Source organism: Cryptotermes secundus, unplaced genomic scaffold (genome assembly GCF_002891405.2).
Source record: "Cryptotermes secundus unplaced genomic scaffold, Csec_1.0 scaffold693, whole genome shotgun sequence".
NCBI classification, from domain to species: Eukaryota; Metazoa; Arthropoda; class Insecta; order Blattodea; family Kalotermitidae; genus Cryptotermes; species Cryptotermes secundus.
Genome location: NW_019722434.1, coordinates 1,017,605 through 1,043,984, shown reverse-complemented (window position 1 = coordinate 1,043,984; position 26,380 = coordinate 1,017,605). Strand labels below are relative to the sequence as shown.

The 26,380-nt window shown below is 44.7% G+C and overlaps 1 protein-coding gene across 5 annotated transcripts in view; it reads right to left on the bottom strand.

Moving 5' to 3' along the window:
* LOC111861445 (guanine nucleotide-binding protein G(I)/G(S)/G(T) subunit beta-1) overlaps positions 1-21,383 on the bottom strand; it is a 42,228-nt gene extending 20,845 nt beyond the window's left edge. For 2 of the 5 annotated variants that reach the window (XM_023846018.2, XM_023846024.2), the window contains exon 1: positions 21,236-21,383. The gene's annotated coding sequence lies outside the window, so the exon portion shown is untranslated. Of the gene's footprint in view, positions 1-2,178; positions 2,200-10,934; positions 11,226-21,127; positions 21,147-21,235 lie in introns of those variants that run through there. The other 3 variants (XM_023846023.2, XM_023846019.2, XM_023846022.2) reach the window with 3 other exon arrangements.
* Between the last annotated feature and the right edge of the window lie 4,997 nt (positions 21,384-26,380).

The following is a 26,380-nucleotide window of genomic DNA, read 5'->3' as shown; positions in this document are numbered from 1 at the left end:
GGCCATATAGGTTGGATAAAGTAAACACGAAATGCACGCAGAATTTTGGCCAATGCGGGCGACGGAAAAAAGAAGTTAGAGCTGAATAAAAGTGAATTTGCGTTCTGCTCCTTTGCCGTCTACACGCAACGTCGGTTAATATTCTCTCTCGTTTTCTCCTTTATTGTCACTACATGTTTGCGGCCCAACTGGCAAAATCAAATCTCCGCAGTGCAACAGAATGCTGCAATTTAGTATTATGTATGAAACTGGTTCTGGATTGCGTCCACTGGTTGGCTTTGCTATTAGCGGAGTTGAACCATCGAGTTCATCACCAACTACACAGGATTACCTCCCTATCCGTTGGAGTCGCACATGCGCATATCGTGTTTAAGGGGGTGGTCTCTTGCTTTCACCCTCGGGCAACCCCAAGCTAGTGCGCGCTTGTTAGCGTGAGTTCGATCCCTGCAGGGAAACTTCTCCCTTCATTTCCACAACCGCGATAAATACCGAGTATAACCTTAACTCGCAGCCAACTGATAATACGTGGCGCGCCAGGTCGCCGTGGGAAGGTAACGTCCGAGGCTATCGTTCTGTGAATTTATATCGGCATTATACGAATTTCTATTGCTATTTATTTTTCAGCTCACGTCACAAAACGCCTATGAACCACAATTTAAAAAGGACACGCACACAGCTGCAGTTTCGACTGCGTCACAGTGCCCACAAATTAGCCCCAATGAAAGCACAAAAAGAAAGGTCGTACCGGCCCGTAAGGTTGACAACCTCACGGCCACATGTGAGCCGATTGTCTACAAAACGTGAAAGCCTCGACGTCTCATAACCCTATGGGCTTGCACACCCTGTTACAGATTAGCTTCGTCTTTTTACCTTTACCATGGACACATACCTGGAAAAACAGTTGTACGTGCACGAAACACAACTTAAAACGGGTGGATTCCTTACTGAGAAGCTAACAGTAGCCCAGTTAGTCAAATTCCCTGACTTCTATAGAATCCGAGGATTCATGACAGCGTTCACAAGAACCCGCCATTGTGCCCTGAGCCACATGAATCCAAATCACACCCTCTCATTACACTTCTTTAAGGCAAAGGCCTAATTAACCACCACGTCACGAGGACGTATGCAGGAATGGTGGCATAGCTCCAACTATTTTTATCCTCGGAACTAAATGGAGGTGACTCGTCAACTTCACACTCCAGCCACATTAACCCCGGTACTCACTGGACGGGGGGACTGTGTCTGCCTCAGGGACGGCCTGGACATTGCGGAAAAGGCAAAGTTATATTGGCCTAGATGGGAATATAACCCATATTCCCCGGTGTAGAGCTCACCCCCCCCCATTTCTTTACGATGTGTTACCACCCTTCCTTCTGCTTCTACGTCTTCTCGGAGCCAGACGGCAGCCTGTGTTTATCGTCTGCGTACACAGACAGGAATATCAAACAGCCACACCTGTTGACAGATCTACACAACACAGAAAGGGAACACACTGGGATGCATCCCTTCGAGTTATTGATCAGTTGTAGTGCCCGCCCGACTGGCGAGACGGTCCATGCTCCAAACCGACTGAACTTGAAATCATTTTAAACCCCTTCCATGCTACACACTCGCCCCTGTTCTATACGTTTGGTGCTCCTCAGGTAAGGAAGAGAAAGTCCACCGCCGTCTCTTACAGTTTAAGCGTGCTTACGTTACCATGGAAACATGCTAACAGCAGAAGGCTTAAAAACGGGCGCATACAGGAAGCAGCATTCGAGCACTGAGGAACTGGCGGGACAGCAGAACTTCCTCGCGTCCACTAGACACAGGTCCCTTCATTAAGAGTGGCCTGAAAGCCGGACCAAGCCGTTATTCACTTCCCGCTCTGGTCTTCTGCGATGACCCTGGAAGGTCTTGCAGGAGCATACCGACGGTTCGGAGGACATGCTGCCTCCATCTTCAAAGTTCATATGAAATTCTTCACGCAAAAGACGTTCAATAAACGAAATACAACCAGCCGAGGCTTTCACAGTGGTGATAGGTGGAAATGTGGCACCACTTCGGAGAAACATGCCACCTCCATCTTCAGGTTGGAATGTCCAACTAATTGCCTCGACTACAAACGATTATTCATTTCCGCAAACGCCCCGCTTTAATCCTTTTAAAGCCATGAAGATAACACTATTCAGTTCGTACCTCACAGAAAACACGACGCCTCCATAACAAATGCCAACCGGTTAGTACTGTTGGTGTTTTAGTGTTCAAGCAGGTAGCACACATGTAGTTACCGCGTTGCCTGAACGAGTTCAAGCCTGTTTCCGTCATCAGATCGTAGCCCCACGTCAACGCGTCGGATCTGGGGCTCCCACAGGGTGCCTATATAGTTCTGTCTTCTGGGACATACAGAGTGTAATCTGGTGAAAGGGCAGCATGAAGCTGTGGAGATGCTTTCCCGGACCAGACGGAAGACATAACTGTTCATATGTCGCATGGCCGCGTCTCCCTTCGTATCACAACCATTTCCTGGGACTCCTCCATCATGGAAAACCAGAAGTAACCAGATTCATGGTGTTGTCCCTTAAACAACAATGGCAACTATGCGCAAAGCGTGTTTCAACATAAAAAGAAATCTGCACTTTAGCCACACAGTGTGTTTACGTCTTTCATGCGAGTCTCATAATAAACAGTGAAACAGCCGGTTTCCTAGTGCGGGCAGTGTTTGCTGTGAACTAGAAAGTGCGTTCAGGTTTCGAACGGTCGCAGCGTTTTCAATTTTCTCATTTATTTTCAGCTAATTTGCTCCACTGTGACAGCAGCAAGGTCTACATAGCGCCGAATGGCAGGCTGGCAGTAAATCATGAACCGAACGGGACTTGGAAGGAATCCAGGCAGTACCTAGGCACATAACTGGAGCGTGCCCCAGCTCAGATCCGAACACAGCACCTCCCGAACGCAATTCCAAAGCTGTACCGCTACATCAACCCGCTGGAGAAACTGAAATAAACAGGTCGCAGTTCCACCGCTTCGGAGGAACACACTGCTTCCATCTTCACTTCTGCCCCGAATATGGAGGCAACAGGTTAATCTGAAACGCTGACAACCGCCGACGAAATTACAAGCTTTATTTTATACCTGGCCTCTGGGTATCGCCTAAGTATTGTGGTTGCAGGTACAGTGTGGAAGGGTAGGTGACGCGCTGTACCTAAGACTGTTATAACCAGGGCCCGGATTTTGATGACATGTCATCTTCTTTTCCTTGTATCCTATGCGATGCTCTTAAATATATAAATCTCGGATATGAGCTCCTGGTTACAGAAATGTAAATTTTATAGGCAATTTTTCTGTAATTTTTTCATTTTGGGGGTAATTTTTTGGACTTTTAGAGGTGTTCTTGTCATTTTTGGCCATTTTAGGGAATTTTTCTTCATATGTTTTCTGAAATGTGAATAACATGCAAGGGAAGTGTTCTTTCTTTTCTCCTCTAGGTCATTTTTTTTAATATTTTCAGGTCGTCAAAATCCGGGCCCTGCATATTACATTTTTGAGTCATATTTTAGTAGGTCTTTTTTAAATATTTTCAGGTCATCAAAATCCGGGCCCTGGTTATAAGCCACACACCCCACGACTCGTCTCGGAAGGGCAAGAAGTCGCTGCCCTTGGGATGCAGGCGCTCTGCCGGATGGGAAGAGAGCCGATTACACAACTCCACACGCATCACAGCTTGCAACCGATGAATGCGGGGGCGGGTAATGAAATGCGCGCCACATGAGACCGGAGGTAACAACTTTGCAAATGTAAGCACAACATAATAATTGCGTCAAGTTTGCTCACTTTTAGTTATCCTGTAAACCGTAAAACTTGCGGGTACGGCTGTCCCTGCGCTTACTTAATTAAGCACCACGCCATAAACCATTCTTGACTTCGGCACTGGATGGAAGTGAGTGGCCAGCGTCACTCCATGGGTCGCTTTACACCCGGTACTCACTGCGTACGAGAATGGGTGAGCCTCACAGCATGTGTGGACGCTATGCAGTTAGAGAAGAACCTCTTGGCTCTGCCGAGAATCGAATCCCGGTAGTCCAAGACTCAACTATCTCTACAGCATTTGTTCGAAACGAATTTCGCTTCGACAAATATTTAGCGAGGGGCTCGGGGCACACACAGATCTTCGTGTTACGTATCAGTTCCTGTCGTCTGGGTTCAATCAGATTGGTGCAGCGAGATCCCCGCATGCCGAAAATAGAATCTCGTAACCTCACAATGAAGATGCAACGGTGCAAGTCGCCACATGACGACGGTGGCTATGACGAGACGCCAGAGAGGCGCAGGCAACGTGAGCTCATGTCAATGGGATACACGGAACACGACCAAACATTAAGAACAAGGAAAACATGGAAAAGGTGACGAGATGTACGAGGTGGACAAGAAGGTACGGAGGCAACAGGCGTGGGAGATGGACAAAAGGAAGAACATGGAGAAGGAACTGATGCGTTAAATATTGGGGAAGATGAACTGGACGGATTTAGAAGGAAAGCGGAAGTACTAACCCAACATATGCCTCAAAGGCCTTGGGAAATCCGTGGAAACACTCGCCTAACTTTGCATGCAACATCCCCGCGCAGTGTCAACTCATTCAGTTCTAACCGTCTTCAGAACACGTGAGTACATGACCCAATAAAACGTACCACAGTTTCACCACACGCCGTATCGTGTGGTGTCGTATAAAACAGCAGATCGCTTTCAGCTGGTCGTAAACAGGATCCGCAGCTGCGCAACCTGCTACGGAGGCTGCGGCCACCGCAACCCGCCGTATTAACATCTGACGAACATCTGCCTGCAGCACTGCAACGCTATCGCAAATTCCAAGGTACTGTCAAGCGCGCACACACTTGCGCGGAGCCACTCGCCCTCCCCAAACCCAGTCTCCAGGTCGCATCCTTCCGTCTGGTCTTGGGTTAATGCCGTGTAGTCTGGTAGAACGTCAACAACGTTTTGGAGTAACCTTCTGCTTCCATTTTCATTGCACAATGGTAAACCGTGCGTGGAAAACGCTGCTACGAACCACAGGCGCCGCCGGCATCTTCTTCAAGTAAATGTGTTTGCAGACGCCCGTCTAGGACGTTTATGGCTATTTTGGCTGATCAGGTAAGAACATCTTTCAAATAATTCTAATTTTGGTACTACTATCTCGTACATTTACTTCCTTTTTTTAGTTTGACTCTTTCCAAAAATCTAACGCAAAGCAGATGCTTGGCTTGGCGATGCCCATGGTACGAAAATGGGGGGGCAGGAATCCGGGACCGAGGCCCCAAGCGAACTAACAGCAGTAAGAATAATGTAAACAGCTGAAGTTCTATCCTCTGGAATATGGCGCTCTGTAATCCGTTGAAAGCCAATCGACGTTTCGCCTCCATCTTCAGGCCGGAAGAATATGACAAGACACCAGCACGAAAGCAGAACGGAAGGAGAGAAATAGATGACAGCAAGTTAGTTCCCGCTGGCTCGCCCGTAGCACAGAATGAACCGCCAGTACCCACTGGCTGACAAGGCCGAGCGAACCAGTCTGGCCCTGAAGTGGGCCGTTTGTGCTGGTCTAGAACATGGGAGAAGTGGGCGGAGAACCGAGGCGCTTGTGTCCTACGCACGCGGTAAGGACGGTGGAACGGATGTAGCAGAGGGGGGAAGCTTAGGGCCGATGAGTTCCTGGAGAGAGCAGAACTGGCGCCCTCATAAGGGCAGTATGCACGGCCCTTTGTAGTCCCGCGAACACAGAATTCTTCAAGACGGCCGCTGTGAGAACCGTGAATCCTACGGTGTGCACAGCATTTGGCCGTAAAAAGGGCCATCTCCAAGGGTAGGGTAATTTGGGGAAGGACAGGAAGGGGGAGGCAAGGCTGGAGAAAGAGAGTGCGGAAACAGCGGCCCTTACAGAGATGTTTTCAAGGAAAGAGTGAATTGAAGAGAGAGAGAGAAAAAAAGCAGAATATGGAGACAGGGGGCGGATAAAAGAGTGGGGGGGACAGAGTCGACTAAACAATATGGCCGTGGAAGGCCTGATATGAATGAAGTCGATACTCGCCGATGCAGTCCGAAACCAAATCACGGGACATCCATTTCGGCTGTTTTTGTGGCGAGGTCTGGAGACGAGATGAAGCAGCTTCAGGGCGACACAGTTATCCTGACACGGCAGTCCGGCTACCGTCAGGTTAACCCTCTGAAGCCTGGAATTCACCTCAGTAATATTTAAAAACCCAAATTCGACATTACCGAAAACGCAATGCCTCTCCATTACAAGGACCGATCGGTTAAGGATTTTTAGGCAAATAGTCGCCATTCATTGTGCGAATCAAACGAAAGACATAAATGCACTGCGCCCGTAAAGTGGGGAGTATTTCTAAAGCTAAAGGAGGTGGGGTATACAGTTACTCTACACCTGTGCTTTCAAGTTTAAAAGGGTTAAAAGCCGGGACTGGATATAGGCTGGCCTAACGTGGTTAAATTCGTTAATTTCGCCTCGTCTTATCTGAATAAAAATGGTTCCGGGGCATTTCCTTCAGGCTCGATCTTCCTGAATCACGTATGCCGACATAACCTCCCTTTTTCCGTCCAAACCATACTCAAGTGTAGTCACACCTCGGGTAGGCAGCCTTACGGAACAGGAGGTCTCCAGTGTGACGATTTTTCGTCCCATCGGGTGCAGAAAGCAGAATCTAGCAACTTTATAACGACGAAGGCCTTCCGTCACTATCTGACGGCATCCTCAAACATAATTTATACACAACTCAATTTCTCGTCACAGACACAGACAGATAGACAAGGCACGGAAAGCGTCCAGCAATGACGTGCAGCTTCAAAGTTTGCTGGGAACACGAGGCCTCAGTGATCACAAGACACAGGAGTCGAACAAGAAACAAAGCGCAGAGCTTACGGACACAAATCGGGAGGAAACTGGGATGAGGCAGATGAGTTTGTTAGGAATATCAATGACGAAACTGGTAATACGTCACTCTTGACGTCACGGAGCGGTGACCCAGGCTTGCCTCTGAGATCGATAACGCAGCGGAACACCTCAGAACTAACACCAACCCCTATCCACACACCCACAACCTGGTTATCCACAATTTTAATATTATACAAATATTTAACAATCTCAATTAACAGATTATGACGAGCAGGGCCGCTCTACGCTTGTATTCGGCAGATTCTAGCTTCGAATCTTGGCCGGGACACCCGTTATCCTCAGATTCTCGTGGTATTCCTCAGTCTCTCCAGGCAAATTCCGGAGCAGTATGTCGATTAGGTGAGGACCGCTTCCCTCCACATCCGTACTAACTTATCAGTCATCCTAGCATTCGCCACTTTGTCGTCTAGGTAAAGAGTCGAACCATGTCGGTCTGAGCAGGCTAGTTTGGCGGTGACGTTGTAGACTCGTGTTCGGGTGGTGTTCAGTTCGAATCCCAGCCGAGACACCGTCTATCCTGGCAGGTTTTTCGTAGTTTTCCTATTCCCTAGACACACATGCCGGGTCATGACAAGAGCTCCCAAATCCTTTCCAGTTCATCAATCAGATTACCTTTCAAACCTACACGGCTCAGATACCGAGCGTCGTGTCACTGGGCACTTCATAGGCGCGCCTTTCTTTAATGCAATCCATGCACACGATGTTCTAGAATTTCGATATATTAGGCGTACATGGACCCCCACGCCCTTGACACTCAAATGCAGTCGTCCACGGTCCACTTAAGACCGGGATCACTGACGCATTCCACAAATATACATACAAGCTCCACATAACGTCCGTATACAATGCAACGACCCGATGTGAAATTATTACTTATGACGTAATTCTGAATCACCCTGTATAGCTATAAAGGTAAAACAATAAATATATCACACTACCGTTACAAACCATCTGAAAAAGGTAAAGCTATCTCTCACAGGCCTTGGAGGCCCATCGGGTTGAGACAGACAGGCTCCCATATTTTCTTGACAATCGTCTCACAAATGGCGCTGAGGTTGTCAGACTCACCCTAGAGTATTCCTGGTACCTATTTCTGTTAGAAGGTGAGTCGACCCCAGGGCCACTATGCGGCTGGAAGCACTAGGTAAACTAAAGAATCCAACGACCTCATTGGGAAACGAACCCGAGACCTTCCAACTTGTAGCATAGTGCCTCAACCACTTTCCTTGTATAAATACAATCGTCGATGAAAATCCAACAGTAAATTTTGCCAGTTCCTACACGTAGCTACAGCCCTTGAGGGACATTATGTGTTGGCTATTGTACACCGCTGTCAATATCTCGATTATACTGTAAAATTGAAGGGTGACAGCTGAACTGGGAACTATAATTACCTAAGCAAGGTACTATCCCGGAGTTGGCATCAATTACAGAAATAAACAACGCAAAACTTTGTCTTCCTTCGAATCTTTCCCAGACTGGAGTTTACGCTGTTTATTTCTGGCACTGAAGGCAAATTCCGTCGGTCAGAGCAGCCGGTGTCCCGGACGAGATTCCAACACAGCACCTCTGGCATACGAGTCCAAAGCATTACCGACATGCCAATCCACTCAACAGCGAAGCTACGATTTCACTGAATATGCACCCTACTGACAGGAAAACGTTCTGAAAAGGCGGCCTGACAATGTATAACAGCAAAAATAAATTAATTAAAAAGAAATTTTTTCCTTGTGCTTAACTAAGCACTACGCCACAAAGACGAAGTGGACGTACAGATCCAAGTTTTCTGGACCTTGGTACCAGGTGGAGGTGAGTGGTCAGCTTCACGCCCCAGCCGATTTACTCCCAGGGAAAGAGGCCCCGGAACCCACTTTATAGGAGGCTGGGTGGGCCCCTGAGCCGGTCTGGACGCTGTGAAGAACAGAAAATTCTTGCCCCTACTAGGACACGAACTGGGGCACCTCTGTCATCCAGCCCGTAGCCAGTCGCTATACCGACAACGCTATCCCGGCTCCCATAAGTACAACAGCAGAACAGACTAGAGGTACCTTTCCTCGGCAACGGCAGACAGTGCAATACCTACTCAAAACATTGTAATGCTGACTGAAATTCTACCTTCACTGTTGACATCTTGTGGTCCTACTGTAGTGAACGAAATGAATTCTACACCCAATTTACATTATCATAAAAGTGTCCTGAGTGGTCAATGCGTCAGCAGCCAAGCGCCGGCTCTAAGATCAAGCCGTACTTGTTACATACAAATTCTGCAAAGAATATTAACTCACTACATGGAGCTAAGCCCGTCTTGAGAAGCCGCCGGTTGCACAGCTACTCAAGAATTTCCCCAGCATGTCATGGAATCCGAAGGTTCATTACTGTGTTCACAAGAACCCTCCGCTGGTCTATATCCTGAGCCAGGTCAATCCAGTCCACACCACTCCATACTATCTCTCTACGCTCCATTTTAATATTATCACCACCTACATCCTGGTCTTCCTAGTGATTCGCTCCTTGTGGCTTCCCCACCAATATCCTATATGCATTCCTCTTCTCTCCTATTCGTGCTACGTGCCCTGCAAATCTCATCCTCCTTGACTTGATCATTCTAATTATACTTGGAGAAGAGTACAAGTTATGAAGCTCCTCATTATGCAGTTTTCTCCAACCTCCTGTCACTTGATCTCTATTCGGTCCAAATATTCTCCTCGACACTGTCGGTCTATGTTCCTCCCTTAATGTCAGAGACCAGGTTTCACACCCATACAGAACCACGGGCAAAATTATTGTTCTGTATATTCTAATTTTTATGGTTTTGGACAGCAGACGAGAACTATTAAGTATACACCTAAATCTCATTCAGGTCTACACTCCAGATTTACGCGATGCACAGAGCTGGCTAGCAGCACAGCACTAAACATATCGTACGCAACGTTTGTTACATGGGTTAGTTACATTTTCTACAAACAGATCTCTTTAAGCACGCGGGGCTTTTCTTCATAAAACTGCCATTCAAGATGACATACACAGACGCTTTAGACAAATGCATACTGCCAAAGAGGGTACTTATGTGCTGCCTGCGGCTCTCACAATAAACAGCGATCATCTCATCTCCCTATACGGCACCAATCGGCTGGTCGTTGTTACCGATACATGCCGTGTTTCGTGTGACGGAGGAAATGAATTTCTATTTCAGGTTATTACAAGCAACACAATGTTCGTTCACACCCAGCAGCGGACCAACAACACCCAACTCGGGATACGAACACACGTCATTTCACCTAACAGCAGCACACATATCGATATCAACTGATTTGGTCTTTTATTACTCGTTAAATGGGCTCGTTAAACATCCCCGACCTCCCATTCCAATGATTACTGTTCGCGCTTCGCATTCTGAGGACGTTCCACTTCTAAATCTCTGTCTTCCTCAGTCCCTCGCGGCAAAACAAGGCCGGGACTGCCCCAAATTGGGCCACATACACTTTCTTCCTAATTCTTTCGACGGTATGTGAAGCGCAACGCCGTGTTGTCCGTATTCCAGAAGACGGAACTCCTCACAACCTACAATCCGACGGTAGTCTGAGATACTGACAGCGCTCTGGAATAAATCACAAACAAATTATTACAGAGAGAACCGCGACAATCGTTATATACTGTTACACGGGAGACATTTTGGGGCGCCTTTCAACGCGAGAAACAAACCGCAACAAATGAAATCAGAATGAAACAACAGGGGGTGTTCATCCTGTGTGCTTCCAAAAATTCAGTCCATGAAGTCAAAATACGCCTCTGAAACTTGTAGTTCATCTGGGTAATATGTACATTTCAGTTCGCACCTCACAGAAAACATAACGACCAACCGGTTAATGCTATTTATGGAAATGATCGCTGTTTACCGTACAAAACACACACACTGTGATGACATGTGTTCGGACGAGTAACAATGGGTTCCACTGTGTTACAAGCGTTCGAGAAAGCCTGGCCCACTTACCAGAGTAAGGGCACCAACAGTTCGGAGTGTCTTCTGGCCTTACTCTGCCTACGCACTATCTAGCCTCTTTCAACTGTTCAATTCACTGGGCATTCCTAAACACAGCAAACACTTCCTCTAACAATCCTATGTGCGCCTTCATCCTATGGGTGTACTCCGTTCGAATCCTGGAAGTGTTTCTCTTCACAGGTGACGCTCAAATCTACGCCACGATCACAATATCATCAGTCCACAAGGTGTACTCATATCTGCACCAACCACCGCCACACCCCACTGCCAACTGCACCGAAATACGCTCCCGGCAGGCTCGCCGACTGACTGGGCCGCTACAAATGTTCGTACTACTACAGCAGGACTGCCAACCTAAGCGCTGGATTCTCTATCATGATCTGACAGTAATTCGGTACTGCGGCCGCTACTGACCCCACTGTACCAGCAACAGATGGTAGATGAATGAAGACTGGCAGGGGAAACAGAGGTACTCGGAGAAAACCTAACCGCCCACCACAAATGACACAGGACTGGACCCGTGCTCGAACCCGGGCCGCCGCGGTGGGAAGCCACCGACTAACCGCCTGAGCTATTGGGCGGCCTAGCGTTTTATGGAACTCGGAGGCTGTGTTGTGTTCACAACAGTCCACCAGTAAACTCTATCCTGAACCAGATCAATCGAGGCCAAATTCTCACACCCCAATATCTTTAAGATCATTTATAATATACACGTATTAAAGACTGTAGTCTTTATTTACTCATTGCTCATTTAACGACGCTGTATCACAGGCTGTGGATGGAAGCGATCGTGGCCAAATCTGAGGTTTTATCCAGACATCTGCGTGTCAGTCAGAACAATGTGTCCCGGTCGAGACCCCAACCGGCCACCTTACGAATAAAATCGCTGATTACGGTGTTGTGGGCTGTGACGCCGTGATGTCTGCCGGATGGAGGCCGCAGGTTCCCCCATCTGCCGAATTGCAGACCGTCACATCCCAGCAGAGACTCATCGCCGTGAGAACACGTTCTCACATTCTAATATTACCGCCCAGTCAGCGCCAGTCTCACTCAACTGGTCTCTTCCCTTCAACTTGTCAGCTGACGACTACTTCTACGCGTTCTACAAGTCTTGTCCACTCCCTTCCTTGCAGAATCCATCATCTAATAATATTACTCTGTCATACGAGTATTACAGTACAATTTATGAAGATCATCGTTACATGATTTCGTCCAAGCAGTATTATCGTCTCAATGCTCATCAAGAATTTCCCAACACCCTGTATACATAATGCTTTTTCGTGGTATCACACGTTTCTCCATAAGTTTCGCTCCAACTCCAGTTTCGTGACCATAACACTCCACATTCACAGTAGCGTCGTGCCTGGGCAACTGTTTCAACTGAGGAAGTGACGCTATGGGGCAAGCAACAGAAAACTCGCTCGCCTACGTCAAAACGCATCCGCAGAGCCGTATGTTCTCTACAGTTCGTTTCAAGAAACACAACCGCGAAGAGGGCAGTCATCCTTCCGGAAACGGATATGAAAATCCGTTGAGAAAAGAGTAATACCAACAGATGGCGCTGATAAACGAACTGCCCCAACTGCCTTTGTAACCGCTGCAAAACGCCTTCCTTGTTCTCACAACGTCCAGTTTACGAAACAGAAGCGGAATACAGTAAACACCCGCTAATCCGGATCAAATGACAAAATGAAAAATGCTGTTCACAGTTGGGTACACACTTTGGGTACACACTTCGAAAGACACGTGGCACTTAGGAAGGTAGATGAGCCGCTGGTCTGTTCAGACAAAACTTGAGACAGTTCCTTCAAACCTGCACTGTTACGTTCATAAAAAGGTGCAACTGCTGAGGCTTCTATCGACGAACAGATGTGTCGTCTTTTTATAGTTTTAAATAAAGGCTCTACAGTGATATTTCATTTTCATGAGCATTACTCACATCACTAAATTCTCCAGTTATTTGTGTGCTTAGTTTCTTCTGTTTCAGGGCTATCTTTTGCTTCACTAATCCGGACGACCTCCACCTCCCAATTACACCGGATCAGCGAGGATGTACTGAATTTACATACGTTCCGGGTGCAAGACTGGGCTGGTGGCTTCAGTACCTACACTACACAGCTTCGAGTGGATGATGTATCTGAACGGATTTGAAAGGAAGCGGCAGGCACTTTCCTGGAGGAACTGAGGAAAAGAACGACAGACTTCAGTCAGTACAGCCAGTGTTTCGATCAAGACTCTGAACCGAGTGCCTCCCGAACACGAGTCCAGGGTGGTACCGCTACGCGAACCCGCTCGCCAAGTTCCGGGTACAATTAACGAAGATTTCTACTTCCACATGCCTATTACAACTACCGTACTTTCTCACTCTGGTAAGAACTTCAGTACTTAAAAACAAATTCTGCCTACGCTAATCTTCTGGACATTGCACATGCAGGTATGTTTAGACCCTTCAGGGAAGGACCGCAGGTTCGGAGGAATGCGTTTTGCCCACCTTCTGAGTCGAGCAGTGGAACAAGCAAGAAACAGACGGCTCCGCTTGCTGTCCGCTTGACTCTATTTTCAACACGCGAGGGGACCCAACATAAACATGCCAGATATCTCATTGACTTCTCTTCCCCAAAGTTGCCTTACCTAACAGTAAGGGAAGCGGTCCAGAATTGAAGCAGAGGAAATGAAGTGCATGCCTTTTCACGTATCTTCATTATAATGATTAATAATACGTATAACAAGTCCACGGTTCAGATACCTGGGAACGACACCAAGAAATCAAGATTACGTAAGTAAAGTTGGCCCTTCGCTTAATTAGATAAGCGCCACGCCATGAAGACATATGGGAGCTGGAGGCGTCAGCTTCATGCTCCAGCCGCTTTACTCCGGGAAAAGAGCTCCTGGTACCCATTGTTAAGGACGCTGATTGGGGCCCAGAGCCGATCTGGAAACAATGGAGAAGAGAAAATCTTGCCCTTGGCGGGAATCGAACCCCGGCTGTCCAGCCCGTAGCTATATAGACCCCTTCACATGTATTCGCAATAATATTATGTGTATCTTTAAAAATACATAGCTGGGTAAGGGAATTGGCAGACACAGACAGCCATCAACTATTTTGTAACTGCAAGAGCCTGCATTTGTTCAGAAACAAGAATCTGATAAAATTAACATTTCAAGATACGATTCACAGCTTCCAACCCGCAATTACGACTGCTGTCTGGAACTCCGGAGGACGTCACGTGTTTGTTACACAGGGTTTGGATTGGTAATTGGATTTATTGACCTCTTACAAGTTGCAACTATACCTCTCACTACAACACTCCCCTATACCTTCTGTCTTCGCCAGTCGTTACCTGGTAACGGATCTGCTTCCGCTGTTCAACGGCTCCTGTCCTCTCTGGCTGGAGATCCCTTCACTACTCCTCATGGCCGTAACTCCCTCACATTCTCGATTGACTACGTCTAGTTCGTGCTCGCTCTATAGCCTCACGTCGGACCCAACAGAAAATACAGTTTCCCCTCTCTTGTTGCGGCGGAAACCAGCTGCAGGTTACCGGTCAATGCGTAGCAGATGATTGCATTTATTGTTAAACTATACCGTCATGTCTTCCCAGTCACCATGTCACTATATATATAGTGACATGGTGACGGGGTAGGAATTTCATCAAAATGACGTCACGGATCTACGGTGTCGAGATTTTACGAGATAATTTCTCAGAGTGACTCTGCTACTTCATCTTGCGACAAAAGCTTAAAAGTCACGAAATTTCAACATGATCGCGTAAGTTAACTACAGATCCATCCACCTGCTAGCAATTTCGTTACTCTGTGTGACTGTCCCACTAAACTATTCCAGGCTTTTACTCAACTACTCTCTCCTCACTGTCTCTTTTTCTCTCTCAAGTCTGACGTTCTCACTGGAGTGACCCCAAGGATCACAGTCCTCCGGCACATATTCACCGATGTTTCTGAGGAACGTGCTACCTCCATCTTCAGGATATAAGAGTGAGGAACACATTAGTTTCGCTTCCCTCATTTTAAGGTTATGTAATCTACAAAAGTTACTCTGAGTAACCTCCCGACGGTGGAGATTTGCTATCCTCACTATTGTGCCGTTCAAACCGGCAGATTCTTACCGACGTTTCGGAAGAACGTGCTGCCTCCATCTTCAGGGTAAGGGCGAAAGCACGAGGTTCCCCACATACCCTGCAGCCATCTACAAATCTACAAATATGAGGTCCTTTTACGTGCCGCAAAGCTACGACACGGGACCCACGGCTTAAAGTCCCTCCCGGAGGACTTGTTCCCTGAATTTTTCCGCCCTTAAAAATTCCACGACCTCCGCCGGGTTTGAACCCGCGTACCACGAGTCATGAGGTGGGAACGTTACCTCTAGACTACGGAGGCCGCTGGCCATAAGCTAACAATCATAACCCCTGATTACTCTGTGCTGCCAGGACTACAAACATGCAGTCCTTTTACTTTTACTGAATATCCGGAAAAGGCTGATGTCTGATTCTGGTGACGAACTAAAGGGCGGCAGCAGACGGCGTATGTTGCACAGCGAAGCCAAAGGGGCGTATGGGTAATCAAACGTACGGCGGACAGCACCAAAGCACTCGGCATTTGATAAGCTTAAGACGACGCTGCGTGTCGTAATATCCTGTATGGTAACAAAAGGATGTGACGCCAGCACAGAAGGGGACCAGTTCTACACTCCACTCCAACAACATTCCTTCACAATCCCTGTTACTATAACCGACACATACACAAAACCTCACTAACCGCATTCAGGCCAAATGAGCAACATCTGCACCTCGCACGTTATTTTAAGGGGCTGTCAGCAACTCAGACAAATGAACGACCAATTTGAGAGGATTTACAAGGAAATTATTGTCATCCAATTAACGGATTATCGCGGGACTTGCCTGGAGGGCCAGAAATTAAACATAGCTGGTGTCACGGTCTAGTTTCGAACCGAGCGCCTCCGAAAATACAAATGTAGAGCGTTACCGCTCCACCAGTCTATATCTGGCGTTCGATAATGTCAGTTAAAAATAAATTCTCCTGCCATCTGTTGACGGTACAAGTCAATTATTTCCTGCGCCTCGCCGGCAAACAGCTGTCCCTGTGCTGAATCAAGCACCATCCCATGAAGCCATGGTATAACTATACACACTCTTAACCTCAGAGCTCGATGGGGGTGAGTGGTCAGCTTCACGTCCTGGCCATTTACTCCCCGAGGAGCAATGCCCGCCGTGGCAATTCGATAGAGGCTCAGTGGGCTGTACAGCTGAGAAAAATTTCTCGTCTCAGTTGTGAATCGAACCGTCCACCTCGCAGCCTAGTCACTATACCGACTGAGCTACCCAAACTCTGGCAATTCACCGATGCAAATTAGAAATTAACATGGGATTCCATAAACAAAAGAAGGTATTTGTTCTATACGTTTGATTTGGCGGGTAGCGCGGCAGCGTAGGTGGTGAGGAACTACGCTACAAGCCTGAAAGTCGCGGGTTCGATTCCCGATGAGGTCAATGGACTTTTCAATTGATCTATATTTCCAGCAGCACTATGGCCCTGGGGTCGACTTAACCCCTAACAAATGAGTACGAGGAATCTTCCTGGGGGGGTAAAGGAGAGCCGGCGCGTAAGGCTGACAACCTTACCGCCATCTGTGAGCCGACTGTCTAGAAAATGTGAAAGCCTCGACGTCTCACAAACATATGGGCCTCCACGGTCCGTTACTGGGATAGCTTCTACGTTTGATTTGGCACTAAAAGGTTCACTGCAGCATGGACCTTATCGGTCATGCAGTTCTGTTTGTTATTTCACGATACTCCACAGACTGAGTGGCTGTTTGGCAGTCTGCCAGATGACAGGACGACTGCACTTCGGAAACTGTAAAGGTGTGGACAGAATTCCTTTCTTCGAAAGTTATTGAACAACGCTTTCTGCGTGGAGACAATACAGCGCTGCATGATGCGATGACAACGAAAGAATACGGGAGGAAGTGGTCCTGACATAATCCAGGTGTTTTATCTCAGCATTTGCCTGGAGGCCTCTGGAAACCACGAAAACCCCTATCATGATAGCAAGTGCCCCGGCTGGGACTCCAGGGAGGAAGTGGTCCTGACATAATCCAGGTGTTTTATCTCAGCATTTGCCTGGAGGCCTCTGTAAACCACGAAAACCCCTGTCATGATAGCAAGTGCCCCGGCTGGGACTCCAACCGAGCATCCACGAAATACAAGTCAGGACTTTCACCTCTAGATCAATGTCTTCTGTTGCGCCTATTTCAAGGTACATTATGCATCCATACTTACTTACTTACACATGGAGCTGAGCCCTTCCTGAGGAGCCGCCAATTCTGCAGCTACTCAAGAATTTCCCAGCACTGTATGGAACCCAAAGGTTCATCGCCATGTTCACAAGAGCCCTCCACTGGTCCCTATCCTGAGCCAGATTTATCTAATCCATACCATCCCATCCTATCTCTCTAAGATCCATTCTAATATTGTCCACCCACCTACGCCTTGGTCTTCCTTGTGGTTATGCATCCATAAAGTGTGAAAAGTGTAAGTATGATGCCATGAAGATGTAAAGGGGGGGTTGAAATATATCACTGTTCAGCTCAGTGGCAGACGAGGGCGTGGTTAACTTCATGCCCAGCCGACTTACCCCCGGAGGAATAGGGGGCTGGGTGAGCAACAGAACCGGTCTGATGCTGTTGAGAAAAATCTTTAGCCCCTGCAAGCAAGCAAACCACAATCCTATATCCTGTAGCCTGGGCCACAAGACTGACTGATAACAACAGAATCAGAAAGACCAGCTCCAGTCCAATCCCTGCCTATACTGACCGAGCTGCCCTGGCTCATCATGACATTCAAACTAGGCAAACCGTCTGCCAAACAAACAGCATCCACATGTAGTACTGACACACTATCAAAAGATTCCCTGCTAACTAACTCCGCGGAGCTGAGTCCTTGCTCAGTCACTCAAGAAATTTCCAGAATTTTATGTAACCTGAAGGTTCATTTCCATGTCCACAAGAGCATGACACCAGTCCCTATCACAAGTCAGCTGAATCTGGTCCACACCCCTGGACATCTTATTTCCACTTATATCCACTTTAGTATCACCCTCTCATTTATGCCTAGGTCTTCCTAGTAGTCACTTTCCCTCATGTTTTCCTACCAAGGCTCTGTATGCATATCTGTCCTCTCCCCCATATGTGCTAATGTCCCACCCACCTCTTCTTCCTTGACTTGGTTATTCAAAGAAAATCTTCCACTGTTCTAGAATTTATCTACTATATGTATCACTGATATCTGGAAATGACATCATGCATTACTTAAGGATGCTTGATAAAGAGGTATCTGCCTATCTACAGATTTCATCTCTGAAACATCTGAATGAATTCTGATGAAACTTGTTAAAATAGTTGTCACATCAACTTTATTCTGAAGAACCTCCAAAACACAAGTTTACAACACTTCCACCACACCACTCTACACCTGGCTTTTGATAATATCAATTCAAAATAATTTCTGCTGCCACCTCTTCACAGTTCAAGTTGAATATCTGAGGCTGTCCCTGTGCTTAACTAAATCCCATGCCATGAAGACATAGAGGGGAGCTATGGTGTAAATCCACAAACTCAACCTCAGCACTAGATGAAGGTGGGTGGTCAGTTTTACACACCAACCACTATTCCCCCATGGAAGGAGCTCCATGTGTCAAATCAGTGGAGGCTTGGTAAGCCCCAGAGCCAATCTGAACACCTCTGACACTGCTGGGATTATTCAATCACCCAGCTCATAGTCTAGTGCCACTATACCAACTGAACTACCTCAACTCTGGGCTCCCCACCAAGTCTAGGTGTCACCACTAGACTTAACCTTTTGGGGTCACCACATCACATAAATGCTGGCGGCAAAAAAGTTAACCCTTTGACCATGACACCTGGCACACCCTGCACTAGCGCACACAACAATCTGTAAGCTCCCACAGGTTAGCAGTAAAGAATACTGTACCTAACATGCAGCTCTGAAAACCTATGAACTATTTGTTATTCAATTGTTATCTCTTGACATCTGTCATAACAGCAACATAATACTCCCACAGACACTTTCGGGCTACAGTCTTCCGGAATGTGACATCATGTAGTCTGATTTTGCTCCAGGTTTCGTAATGAACATGCAAACAATACATTCCTCCGAAACGATGGAACCTACCCACCCAGACTCAATACTCAAACTTGTAGAACCTCGCATCTCCTGACACACTCTTCAGAAACATTATTACACTCATATTGAGTGAGTGGTGCAGATACTATTCAGTGGTCAAAAGACATAGATAAACACAGAAATTACCGAACGAATTACTTTTTCTCGTCATGAAAACAATTCCTGTCCACATTTCATAATATTCCACGCAATCATTTAAATTCTTCATTGCATTTAATCCTACATTTCAGAACTCTGACCCACTTACAGTAACAAATTCAACGCCTGAACAATTTAATGATGCAACCTGAAAATTCATCATCATAAAAGACTGAACCTGTTCAATTCATTCATGTCTTCTGAAGGAGCGTCCTGCTTCAGTCTTCAGCTCTCCTGTTTCATAGCTGAAAGGCCAAACAGTTGTCTATCTTGACAGGTTTATCATGGCTTTCCTCACCCCATCCAGGGAAAAAGATGCCAAAATATACCTCAAATGGGCCATGAACCACTTCCTTCCACATCACTTCTAATTCATTAACAACCAATGATTTTATGCTTAATAACTACTAACAGAGTCATTACATAAATAATTAAATATATTTCCCTCCTCATATCTTCTCAACCTATATCTTGCACAAAATTTATCTTACAATTTAATTTAAAAGGTACAGTGTTTTTACACAAAAAGTGTCACTGATACTAAATACTATAGAAAATTAAAAAATACATAAGAAAAACCCATTAGTTGGTCCTTTGAAGCCTGAATTTCGTCTAAATAATATTTAGAAATTCAGTTCCTAACTTACAGAAAAAACACTGCATCTCAACTGAAAATGGACACCACAAAGAATCCCTAATTCAACCCCATGACACCTGAATTTCATCTTAATAATATTTAAAAACTCAATTTCCACTTTATGCTAAAGTAGATGGTGAACATAATCACCACAGTACTTCCGAGGGTTAATCCCACACCACCGTACAGAGAACTGAATGGCAAACATCACATTATATAAATAATAAATCTTTCACAGAGTCTTTTGAGGGTGCTAACTTACTATTCCTCCACAGTAATGGAGACAAGGAATAACAAAACAAATTATGATAAATACAGAGAAAAAATGTAGGTCATGAAGATATCAAGGGAAAGAGAGTTACTTTAATGTTTCAGGCACATCAATCATTATATTTTCTTGATGGACTGGGTTTCCTATAAAGCAGTTACATTGGTAATTTCAGGTAATGAGAAAGCAGCATGCTTTTTCAAGTAAAAACAATGGTTTTAATACTTAAAAAATCCTCATATTCTAGCCGCATATAAATTAACATAAATTTGACAAATGGCTTACTTACAAACATGTTATACTTCAAAAACAAAAGCCACGGTTGTTCTGGTTCAGTGATCCCTCAATCTGTGACACACCTGGAGTAATTTCATCAACACAAACTGATTTATAGTTGCTCAAGAAGTCTCCACCCTATTTCTCACACTTTGATGTTTACAGTTCCACCGAGTATTTATTGGTCCATCTGTGTTTCCTTATGGCAATTCGAACCACTGTATATGAATTGAAACAATGATCCGACGGGGATTCTAATATTTCTGTTATTCCAATACGTGGTTTCCTCTATAACCTCACTTTAAGTACGATATAAGGGGCAATCGTATCCACTAGCCATTGGCTAATAACCACATCTTATTAAATATATAACTACAGCTTCATTTTATTGTGTAACTTTATACACACACTGCAAACACTGAAGGAGTAATCCGAAATGGGAACATTTGACAGAATTCAATTTTAAGAAATCGGCCATGACGGTCTGCAGGCCCAACTGGAAACAGTTTCAGAATGGCTTCATGCAAATATTATTTAGCACATATGAATTATATACTCCCGAATATTTGCTAAATACATATACAAACATTACGCAGTACATAATTACAACCATTAGACCGTATTTTACCTGGGATTCCAAAATACGTATATTGCAGATTGCCAGTCCCCCTCCGCCGTTTGCAGACTACAATCCACACCTCGCAAAACAACGGTACAAAATAATAGGAATACTCACATTTGAAAACGTCCCTGATGATTTTATGTGGGTCAGGGAGTCATACAACACAAATTTGAATAGTAATTGTCTCTTAAAACAATGTTCTTGCAATAACTGTTTACAGACCACTATCTGGGTAGGGTGCGGCTTCCCTCTACTGAACTTTGCAAACCCCGTAGCTATATGACGTCACATGTAGTAAAATCGACGATAGCCGAAACGAATTTCGAGAGGATGATTTGAAATTACATGTATCTAATTCACACCAAAACTGAACATCATGTTAGGAATCACAGTGAAACCTAATATATCTGTTTTACACTAATAGCATCTATTTATTCCTCACAAAGTTTTATTATTTGGAGATTGCATCAGGATTTGAAGCTGAACAGAAAACAATTGGCTATAAGACTAATTAGGATTCTTCTTTGCGAATCGAAGTTTGCTGAAGTCAACACAGAAACATCGAGGGTTTTAAAATATATTTCCCATACTCATATTAATCTAGCTTTATCAATTTATAAGCCATGAACGACATGCATAAATCAACTGCGACTTGCCTATTTGTTTTGGTAGTGTTTTAAAATTATTAATGTTCTTAGGTATTCCTGCAAGCCCTGGATCCAGGTATAATGCCTATCTTATAACATCTTTTAACCATACAATTAATTGAGATGGAAAAAAAACCAATGACCTGTTGTAATTAATTTTGACGTCGCTTCATTTGTAGTGTATATATCACACTCCGATATGCTACGTGACGTCACTTCGTTGACGTCAGGTATGTTCTAAAATGCATCGGGAACGTTGATTCAGGCAATTTGATTGTCCTACCATCTTTGGGCACTATGCGGAACTATTAGAGAAAATTGTTCGTTTCAATAAATGCGCAACATGCGCGCATTTTAACGAATGGTGACGGAATATATGGTACTGATCTGTGGATATACCCATTCGAAATTGAGTAATCCGTGAAATTTGGTGTTATGCTATCGTAGTTAGATGGTTAGATGATATGATAACTTTATGAGATTTTTTGTATGGTGTTGCGGCTAATGACATAGTACAGGTCGTACAGTATGGTAAGTGGTTACCAATGTTTCAGGGGAATGCATAGCCTCCATTTAGAGATTATGCATTATGTTAAATGACGCCGTGTTATTTATCAAGTAGGTACCAATGTGTGTATAAAGAATTTGACGCTTCATTTTAGAAGGTGGGGGAAATGGTTTCTTCCAAGACTTGGAAGCCATTGATCACAGTATGTGGTGTCATTTACTAGGAGGCATTAATCTTCATCGACTGCCATTATAACAAAAAATCTGATACAAAATATTTTATCCATGTATATTTTCTGAATTCATTCTACTTGGATTAACTATATTTTGTTTCCACATCTCACAATATAGTTTTAAGCGGTCTCCACAACACTTGAAATTTCCATATTTGGTAACTGAACAAAAACCTTAGGCAATTAACCATGCTAATTTTGAGCCACAACATTCCAGAAATCTCAGTCTCCTTCATTGGACCCTGTGCGGGTAGTGACAATGTCAGTATGATCACTCAATTCTGTGGCACATGAGGCAACAAGAGGGCTGGTCAAGTTGTCGATGATGCACAATTTGACTGTCGTTCTACTGCATAGTGTGTAGACAGCCTAAGGCATCACTTTTACACACACACATTTGTGATTCCCCACATAGTTTCTGATGATGGAAATACAGAGTATCAGAAGTCATGGCTGATTGCCTGAGAACATTTTAGTGCATTTATTTGTCATGAAACGTTCAAATTTCTGCATTTCCTCCTCTTGGTACATTACTGTATAACGTGATAAAATGACAGTGGGTGAAGAATGTGAAAGGTAAGAGATGATTGTCGTATTGCAAGGTATTAGCATACACACAAACTGTACAAGAAACAGGCAAATAAAGACCAAATTTCATGTAAATCAGTGTTAACTTTATTGGTCATATTCAATGATTTCCAGGAGTATTTCTGATGTAACTCAGCCCTCAATACACTGAGAGCATAGTGAATGTATTATCATATAAAAATAAATACTATTTCTAAATGCATTTTCTGTTCAGTGGAATAACTGTTGGCAGCTCTACAAGATCACAGAAGTCTCATGGAACAACCCTGGGGCATGCTGCTCTTTATACATTCAGCAGTGAGTTGCCAGTATTTTATTATTTTAGTTTGTTCACCATGTGGTGCTTCCAGGATACTCTTCACATTTCTTCTTAGTACCAACTGGTTCAGCACAATTCCCCATATTTCCCTCCAACTATTCTGTACATGACAATGTTGGCGTCCATACCTATGTTGTTGTTGTTGTTGTTGTTGTTGTTGTTATTATTATTATTATTGGAGGGGGTGCGTTTCCCCATGCACCGCGACTAGTAGTCTATTGTGCGTCCTCCTTTGATATTCTACCAGTCGCCATGCCCTTCCAGTACTGGTGCTCGCTATCAGCCCCGTCCTGCCAGCGAGGTCGGCCACCTCTCTGGCAGTGGTCCCCGAGACTTCCCCATCTACCAGAGGAATTGGAAACTACTTGGGCAGGAAACTTTGCCTAATTTTGCTCAGTCTCTCCTAGAAACATGATCTTTTACGTGCTGTAAATCTACGACACGGGACACACTGCTTAAAGTCCCTCCCGGAGGACTTGTTCCCTGAATTTTTCCACCCTTAAAAATTCCACAACCTGCGCAGGGTTTGAACCTGCGTACCTTGTGTCATGAGGTGGGAACGTTACCCCTAGACTACGGAGGCTGCTGATACCTATGTTAGTGAGACACACTGTGGGCTGGTTAACATAGCTCAGAGGGGGCTGTGAAGGAATGCAACAGTAAAAACCTTGGTTGCCATATGAAGCCCCATCTGTTAACTCAGTTTATGCTTCATGCTTCTACTTTTGGTTCATTGGTAGGAATGTATGGTATGTGATCTGCATGACTGTTCTCAGCAGCTGTTAAATCAGGGTAAAACAAAAAAAAAGATAACAGTTCTATTCATTTTTACATAACAAGAATAAAAGATTATCATGAGCAAGTATCACTATAGAAACAATAATAAAACATTTATGTGGAAGAGTATTGTCTTCTGGGATGTGACATGACATAATCTGGTAGAGTTCACTGAAGTGCACTTTCAGAGACTTCACATCCCAGAAGATAACGTTCTTCCCAATCGCCATCGTGACAGTCTCGAATCCAACATGACTCTTGTGCAACAAAGTATTGTACACTTCCATTTCCCTTGCATGCTGGCACAATTCCAACATGGGAATGTCAACTGATTGGGAAAGAATTCTAGAAAAATAGGAACTAAAACTTCTTCTGAGAGTTTTATTTATTTTATTTGTAATTTATTTAGCAACACTGTCAGCAAGAAAAATTATACAGGGTAGCCCAGGAGGAGAGGTCACTATTCTAGGAAGTCGTAGTATCGGTCATTCTAAGTGTATAAGTAGTTACTATAGGATTCTGACGATGGTGTATAACACACTGATATATTGGGTTTTTGGACTTTATCCATCGTCCTGGTTTTTAAGATAACTAATAAAAACACGACGTTTCGGAAACTGGATCTGTTTTTTGTCCTCAGGTGAAGGAAAAACCTATTCTGTTGGGTCCGTTAGAAAGAGCTAGCCTCAATCACTGGACCTAGTCCAGATCCAGTTTCCGAAACATCGTGTTTTTATTAGTTATCTTAAAAACCAGGACGATGGATCCAGTGATTGAGGCTAGCTCTTTCTAACGGACCCAACAGAATAGGTTTTTCCTTCACCTGAGGACGGAAACAGATCCATTTTCTGAAACGTTGTGTTTTTTTTAGTTATCTTAAAAACCAGGACGATGGATAAAGTCCAAAAACCCAATATATCAAAAGAGTGTATGTGTATATGCATCCTATTTCGAATGGTTTCCGAAGTAGAGCCGTTTGACTGTACAGTTCCAGAAATGTTGATAAGAAAGAGAAATTATGTACTGTTTCTGGTACTGGTATTTATTGTTCAAGTGACAAAGTTGGTATAATTTAGTTAGTACAATACGTTTTCGAAAATTCCGTCAACATCAGTGCACTTTGCAACTTGTGAGGATATGGCATGTTGCTTGTCTGTACAGTGAAACACCTCTTATCTTGGAAACCGATCAGAATAGGACACATGTACGTACACACCCTTTTTGCTTAGAATGACGATACTATGACCTCGCAGAATATTGGCCCTTCCTCCTGGGTCACTATATAACATTCAGGGATCAGATAACAGTGAATAATAAATTGAAAGGGATGTGGGACGAAGTATTCATGACCTAGTTTAAGATACGAGTACTATCCTAGCATCTGCTGGAGGGTCTGAGGAAACCAACAAAACATCAGCCAGAATAGCTGGTGTCCCAACTGAGATTCAAACCAGAAACCTCTGGAATACAAGTCAGAAAGAAGCATTGCCAAAAGCCATCTTGCGTGGTAACATTGTTTTGGGGCCAACACAAGCTACAACAGGCTAATGAGTAATAAGAACATTCAGGAAGTTTTCAAATTTGTAACAGATGTGTATAATTTATTTTTCTGTGTTGATTTGTTCCCACCTCAGACATACACATCCCTGGGTAAAAATAACTGTGGCCCACAAAAGAACCATTTGTTTCCAGATGTTGTCTTTAACCGGTTTACGTACATTTCAGTCAGGAGTGCGCTCTCAAAATTGTAGCCATTTTGTTCCCTTTATTGGTGCTTTGTCCAGACTGTCATATCCAACCACAATCAGATAGTAACATGACACAACAAGACATTCCTCTTTCAGGGTGTAGTCTGAGCATGTAGTACTCTCCTCTACCACTAGACAGGTATATTTTCTGCTGTTCATTTCTTTGCCATAAAACACCACAGCATGCCAGTGTACTGTAAAAGTATCTGGTCAGTATCTATGGTACCAGCCCTGGATGATAGATGAGTACGGAGGATTTGGTGGAATGAGAATTGGTAGGGGAAACCAAAGTACTTGGAGAAAACCTGCCCCAGTGCCACTTTATCCACCACCCAGGCAACCAAGGTGAGAAATTGGTGACTAACTGCCTGAGCTATGGCATGGCCTCCCACAGTGTGAGGACTCTGGCCTAACAATTTCTCTGAAAGAGCAGAGCTGCC